Here is an 8,012-nt window from a genome sequence, read left to right on the forward strand (position 1 = left end):
ATAGAGATAGATAAAGAAGATTTAAATACATTGAAGATTAACTGCAAGGGGAAAAAAAACAGTAGGAAAAGCAACTGAAGGAATAAATGTAGAAAAAATAATAATGGTTTTAAAAAATTAAATTTTAAAAAATTAAAACTAATATTAAAAAAAGAGTAAAGAGAAAAAAAAGGAAAAAGAAAGAAAGAAAGAAAGAAAACTCCACAGAATTGCAAAAGCCCAACATAGAGGCAGAGGTTTATAAAAACAATAAAAAATGTGACTAAGAGAAAAAAAGAATGCTCAAAACTTAATTAGATTTCATAGTGCCAATAAAATCGACAACTATAACAGAGGGGGGAAAGGGTGGAGGGAGGAAAAAAAATCCAGAAGAATCTACAGAACAAGTCAAAACATAAGAATAATAAATCTTTTTCTTGAGTCACTGCTGTTAGAGTTTTTTCTCTCGCTGGGAGTCACAGACCTCTTCACCTCCCTAGGATGCCCTCCAACACTGTGCTGGTGTCTGGACCTGCTGTGGTGGCAGCTCAGATTCTAATCTGGTCCTACTCCTGTGTGTTCTTGCCTCCAATGTCCACAGCTATCAGAACTAGTGTGTTTTCTTTTGTGGGAGAATGTCCTTTTATATATTTCAATGTCCTTATATATATTCCATAAACACAGAGTCTGCCTAGTTGATCAGGTGGATTTAATCTGCAGCTTGTACAGCTGGTGGGAAGGTTTTGGGTTTTCTTCCTTAGCCACACTGCCCCTGGGTTTCAACTGTGGTTTTATTTCCACCTCTGCATGTGGGTCATCCACTGGGGTTTGCTCCTGAGGCTTCTCTGGAGGACTTGGGTCTTCCCCAGTGAGGGCCAGGTGTGGAGGTGGTGCAGCTGCTTGGGTTGCAGGGATACTGGTAGCAACAGGTACTCAGGGGAGTTGGTGGCTAGGGCAGCAGGAAATATAGTACTCTAGAAGGTTATGGCAACCAGTATTGGGCAATACGCTGCAGTATTCTTGCCTGGAGAACCCCTTCTCTGACAGAGAAGCCTGGCAGGCCAGAGTCTACATGGTCGCAAAGAGTTTGATATGACTGAAGTGACCCTGCGTGCAAGACTATTTTTTGCCTGTGGCAGCTCTGCCCTGGTGAGAGTTGAGTATGAAGGTGGCACAGCTGCTTGGCTTGCAAGGACCCTGGCTGTGCTAAGTGTGCAGGGACACGGACTGCCTCCACTGCAGGAGTTATGGCCCTATCAGAGTCTTTTTTTGAGCCTCTTGTAGCTGGAGATCAGAAGGCCTCTTTGCCCAGTCTTTCTCCATAGCTGTGCCCATTCAGGCACTTAGAGGGCTCCCTTGCCTGGGGTCCTTCTCTGTTGTTCAGGTGTCAGGCACATGGAGGGGCCCCCCTGGCTGGAGTCCTATTCTGTAGATAGGTGTGTCAGGCCCTTAAAGGGACAGCCTGGGTGTGATCCTACTCTGTAGTTCAGTGCATCAGGCATTTGATAGGCTAGCCTGTCTATTGTTCAGCTGCCTATGCTGGCAAGTGGGGAGAGAGAGGCTATGGTGATGGCTCCACCCCCTATGCATGATCCAGCAGTATCACCTTGCTTCCGTGGCTGCCCAGCTTTCCTCCACAGTCGTTTCCCACCACAATCTCCTCCTTTACCTCCCCTTGATCCATCTCTCTGCAGTCAACAGCAGCCCTCACCCTGGGATTCCTCCACAATCCCTAAACTCCAGCTCCCAGCCGTTGTGCCTTTCAGGGAACTTGTGTCCCTGTCTGGGGTATGTATGGCTGCAGCAAGGACTGTCTGATTCTCATTCCGTTTAGGCTGCCACAGATCAGCTGTTTTACTCAGCCTTAAATGTTTCTCCTCTGACTCAGACAATTGCCCCAGTGTGAGGATCGGACCCCTGCTTCAGTTCCCCCACCCGCCAAGGGCAGGTCCAGTCCTACTAACACTTCTGTTTTCCCCCTAGTTCCTTCATCCTACCAAGTTTTGGGTGGCTTTATATATTCTTTCCCACTGCTCAGTTACTCCTGTCTGCTCTCAGCTGGTGTTTTGCATGCACATATGTATCTGAAGGTGTATTCCTGATGTATCCGTAGAGAGAGACGTACTCCACACCCACCTACTCCTCTGCCATCTTGTTCTCTACATTTTTGCATTCTTATCAAATTCAGTGAAAGAAAAGAAAAAGAATATAGCATTCACAGAACACAGTGCAGATCATGTATAATGTTTTTTTTAAATGCCTTGATTGAAATATCACCCACTCATTTAATATGGTTTTTAGTATATAGCCCATGGAATTTTCCAGGTAAGAATACCGAGGGGAGTGCCATTTCCTACTCCAGGGGAATCTTTCTGACCCAAGGATCAAAACTGCATCTCTGTGTCTCCTGCATTGGCAGGTGGATTCTTTACCACTAGGACCCCCTGGGAAGCCCTGAATTTATAGTGTGTATTCGTAGAGTTGTGCAATTATAATCACAATCCAATTTTAGAATTTTCATCAGCCCTCCATTCCAAATCCTAAGCCCATTAGCAATCACTCCCTATCCTACCACGCTGTGCACCACAGGCGACCACTAATTTCTTTATCTACAGATTTCCCTATTCCAGACATTTCAAATAGATAAAATCATGAAATATGTGGTCTTTTGTGACTGGATTCTTTCACCTAGCATAATATTTTCAATGTTTATCCAAGTTGTAACTGGCATGAGTACTTCATTTTATTTTTATTGCTGAATAATATTCCACAGTATGGATATACAATGTATTATTTATTCATTCATCTAATTAATAAATTTGACTTGTTTCTACTTTTTGTTTGATATGAATAATGCTTATATGAACATCCCTGCAAGTTTTTATGTGAACATATATTTACATATCTTAGAGTGGATAGTTTTTTGTTTTTTTTTCGTGTCTCATTGCCCTGGCTAGAACCTCCATTAAAATGTGGAATAGAAGTGGGTAGAGAAGTAACTTCATTTTTCTCCTGATCTTAAGGAGGATGCATTCAGTGTTTCACCATTCTGTATAATGTTAGCTGTGGATTTATTTATTGTAGGTGTCTTTTGTAGATGAGGCTGAGGAACTTTATGTCTATTCCTGGTTGGTTGTGTAATTTTTATTTTTTTCATTAATTATGAAACAGTATTGAATTTTGAAAAAAATTTTTTCTTCATCTATTAGATCTCTTGTACTTTATTATACTATGGCTTTTGTACTTTATTATATTGATATGTGTGTTATATTAATTGATTTTTGAATATTAAATTAACCTTGGATTCTTGCAATCGTTCCATTTGGTATAGTGTATAATCATATCTTTATGTTTAGATTTGGCTTGATAATAATATCTTGAGGATTTTTGCATTCATGTCCCTGATGGTCTGTAGTTTTATATTCTTTGGGTGATTATCTTAGTCTGTTGGGTTATCATAACAAAATACCACAGACTATGTGGCTTAAATAGAAATTTATTTTTCAGAGTTCTATAGATTGAGAAGTCCAAAATCAAGCTGACTGATTCAATTACTGATGAGAGCTGTCTTCCTGGCTTGCAGATTACCAGTTTGTCTTCACATGGCCTTTCCTCTGAGTGTGTGGAGGGGAGAGAAAGGAGAATGGAGGGGGAGAGAGAGAGACTTCATTTAACCTTAATTACCTCTTAAAGGTCCAGTTTCCAAAACTTAGGGGTAGAGAATTTGGGGAGGACACAGTATGGTTTATAGCAGTGATATATTTGTCTGGCTTTGGTATTAGAGTAATAGTAATAGTAGCCTCATATAATAAGCTGGGCAGTGTTCCTTGCTCTTCTGTTTTGGGGAAGAGATTGTGAAGCGTGCTATTAATTCTCCTTTAAATGTTGGTACATGTTTTTCTTGCTGCTTTAAAGCTTTTGTCTTTGTTTTTTCAACATTTTTATTATGATATGTTTGGGTGGGGATTTCTTTGTGTTTACCTAACCTGGAGTTCATTGAGCTCTTGGGTATGTTAATTAGTACTTTCCATTAAATTTAGAATGTTGCTATCATTATTACTTGATAATTTTTCTGCTTTTTTTTCTTTCCTCTCCTCTCCTCTCCTTTCTTCTCTTCCTGTTTTATCTCTTGTTATGCATATGTTGTTGCACTTACTGGTGTCCCTCGTTTCTCTGATGTTACTCATTTTTTAATCTCTCTCCTTCAGATTGCATCATCTCTATTGATCTGTAGTGAAGTTCACTGATGCTTTCTTCTGCTAGTTTAAATCTATTGTTGACCCCTTCAATGAAATTTTCATCTCAGTTGTATTTTTCAACTTCAAAATTTCCATTTTTTAAATCATTTATTTCTGTATTGATGATATTTTCTATTTGATAAGACACTGTCATCACATTTTCCTTTACTTCTTTAAGCAAGGATTCTTTTGGTTCTTTGAACATATTTATAATAGCTGCTTTGAAGTCTTTGTCTACTATGTCTAACATGTGGGATCATTCAAAGGTAATTTCTGTTCCTTGCTTTTGTTTCTTATATGTAAGTCATGGTTTCCTATATGTAAGTCACGGTTTCCTATTTTTTTGCATACAGTCTATGTTTCTGTTGAATATTGGACATTTAAAATAATATAGAAACTTTTCTCCTGGAGAAATAACCAGATATTTCTGTTTTATGTCTGCCTCTTGCCTCTGAAAAAAATCTCTGTACACTGCTTCAGAGCTGTGTGTGCATGGAGACAGTGACTCACTTTTCTTGGAATGACACCCTGACTTCACTGGGCTGGGGCAGCTGGTCTTAGCTTGTCTTTCCTGTCCCTTTACATTTAGCTTCTGAGCCTATTATCTCTGTTAAACCTTAGAACCACCTATGAGTAAGGTAGCAAATATCAGAGCCAGGCTTTAAATCCAGACATTTGACACCATTCCTTGCTTTGTGGCAAGTGCTTAATAATATTTGTTAACTAAATTAATGGACCCCTAAAATCAAGCAATACATATTTAGAAAAAAAGAACTTGTCAAGAAGGATGTTAAAATAAAGGCTATTATGGTTGGGTTGAGAGATATCATAGAGGATTTTTTTTTAAATTTTGCTATTATAGAATAAAATGAATGTCTTAGAAATTGCAGAATTATCAAACTTTGCACCTAAACTATTGGCCTTTATGACCAAGATATGCTGTACAGTCAATTTTTCAGATCCTTAAATAGTACTTAGTATGTTTTAGTTTTATAGTATGTGGAGCAATAGCTCAGAAAGGGGCAATTTCTGAGGAAAGATAAAGCAGTGAAGAGGAGCTTCAGGGGTGTGAATGGAAAGGTAACTGCAGAAATGATCAAAGGAAACTTTAGTGGCTAAAAAAAAACCCAAGTGTCTGATCCCAGAACTACATCAACAAGGACGGGACCTGGAGAACTGGCATTTTCGTTATTTCTGGTGGATAATCCCAGCCTTGATGGTGTCTCAAGCACAGGACAAGTCAAGTGTATTTCTCTGATTATATTCTCTTTTGAAAAAAAATGGCTAAGATGGTGGAAAAAAGGAAACATTTTGCACTCTGATGATTTCTGTGCATCTCTGATGGTTTTTCTTTATGCTTCCTTCTATCCATTCTTTTACAAGAACTCTGGTTATGCCTGTTAACACCTGAAGTCAGATCCCAGGATCTGTGATTATAAGTCTGTCTTGTCTGGCTCCTCCAGAGCAGTTAACCTTTCTCTTTGGGCTAAAATAACTGAAATGCTGTAATATCAGAGCAATGAAACCTAGTTAGACCTGGGCATGAGAATGCTGCCTACATTGAATTAAAGCCTTAAAAAGCAGCCAGGTTGTTTTAACTCAGTTCATCTCCAAAGACAAGTAGTAATGTCTGACAGATGGAAATAGTCTAATTTGGTAGGTGAAAACATTTCTAAGACTCATGGACTATATTACAAATGCTGTTAGTTGAAACTCTTATATGACTCAGAACTGTATTCTCCTGTACAATATCATTTAGAAGGCCCAAAAGAGCATTTTAAAAAATGAAATGGAACAGAAAATCTGCCCCAGATAACTGTTGCTAAGTTTGCTGATGTCATTTAGAGATCATTTTGTTACTTACCTCTAGTGGGTTAAAAGCATTGCAAAGGTTTTTTTCCTGCCCTCAGCATATCTTTAAGTGACAGGCACAGATGTTTGCTTTCACTTCCTAGCATCCTCACCCTGGGCAGTCATTGTCTAAGCACTGGAGTTTCAGTCATCACATGAATGATTACAAAATACACATCCACATCCACTGTCCTTTTGCCATCTCTAGTGCTCCTGTGGGTCATTGGATAATTAGATATTTGAAAAGCACCTTGACATAAGAGCTATAAATAATTCCTTTCTCCAATTTTAGAAAGTTCCATGGGAGGAAGGGTCATTGGAAAAATCCTTGGATCACCCTGCCTAAAATACTGGTATTTGTTTGTCTTAGAGTAATTCAAGGAGAGGGAAGATGATGTAATGGAAATAGATCCTGATAGTAGAATGGGTATCCAGTCTAATCCAGTCACTGATTACCTGTTTAAGTTCTGAGCAGCCCATTCTCCTCATGAACACATATATGCAGAATAAGTATTGAAGTTGATATTTAAGACGGTTTTTGAATATTCTGTGAACACTTGTTTTTACCTTTGTGTTCCTTTCTTTTAGTGTCTTAGGGCTATCCTAGTATTTCACTAGGTAAGTGGCTCCTCTGACTTTGTAGAGAATGCAGAGAGCCTGGTATGAATACTTAAACATTTGATAATTCAAGTTTTTCATTAAGGGAGAGAAGTTGATGTGGCATACCAAGGCAGAAAATAGATAAAAGAATTGGTGTCCCAGGAAGCATCTGAAATATACAGTTTAAAACATTAGCTCATTGCCTAGAATTATTTTTTTAATTGAAATGTTGATATACATACTGTGCTAGTTTCAGGTGTACTACATAGTGATTTGACCTTTGTATATACACTATGAAATAAGTAACACAATAAGTCTTATAGCCATCTATTTCCATACAGAGTTATTGTATTACTATTGACCATATTCCTTATGCTATGTATTACATCCTCATACCTGATTTATTGTATATCTAGAGGCTAATAGCTCTTAATCTCTTTTACCTATCCCACACTCCCATGCATATCCCCTCTGGTAACCACCTTTGTTTTCTGTGTCTATGAGTCTGTTTTCATTTGTTTTTTTAGATCCCACCTGTGAGATCATATGATATTTGTCTTTCCCTCTCCAATGTATTTCACTTAGCATAATATTCTCTAGATCCACTCATGTTGTCAAAAATGGCAAGACTTCCTTTTTATGGCTGGGTAATGTTTCATGGTATGTATATATATACATACATACCATGAATATACACACATATATACATATATGTATATACCTTCTCTATCCATTCATCAATCAGTGGACGCTGAGGCTGTTTCCATATTTTGGCTACCACAAATAATACAGTGAATGTGGGTGTTCATATATGTTTTTGAATTAATGTTTTTGTTTTCTTTGGATAAATACCCAGAAATGAAATTACTGGATCATGTGACAGTCCGTTTTTAATTTCTTGAGGAAATTTCTGTACTGTGTTTTATAGTGGCTGAACCAATTTACAATTTTCTTCTAGTTCTGTGAAAAATTCCATTGTTATTTTGATAAGGATTGCATTGAATCTGTAGGTGGCCTTGAATACTATGGTCATTTAACAGTATTCATTGTTCTAAACTGTGAGCACAGTATATCTTTCCATTTGTTTGCTGCTTTTAAGATTCTCTTGTTTTTAATTTTTGCTATATGCCGAGAGGAGCTACCCCACGTCTGAGGTCAGGGGCGGAAGCCGGGAGGACCCCATGCCCAAAAGGCAGAGGCCAAGAGGAGTTACCCCACGTCTGAGGTCAGGGGCAGTGGCCGGGAGTGCCAGACTGCGATGGCGCAGGAACGGCTGAGAGGAGCTACCCGAGTCCGAGGTCAGGGGCAGCGACGAGAGGAGTTACCCCGCGTCCGAGGTCAGGG

This window comes from Bison bison, unplaced genomic scaffold, assembly GCF_000754665.1.
Source record: "Bison bison bison isolate TAMUID 2011002044 unplaced genomic scaffold, Bison_UMD1.0 scf7180017864139, whole genome shotgun sequence".
NCBI lineage: Eukaryota > Metazoa > Chordata > Mammalia > Artiodactyla > Bovidae > Bison > Bison bison.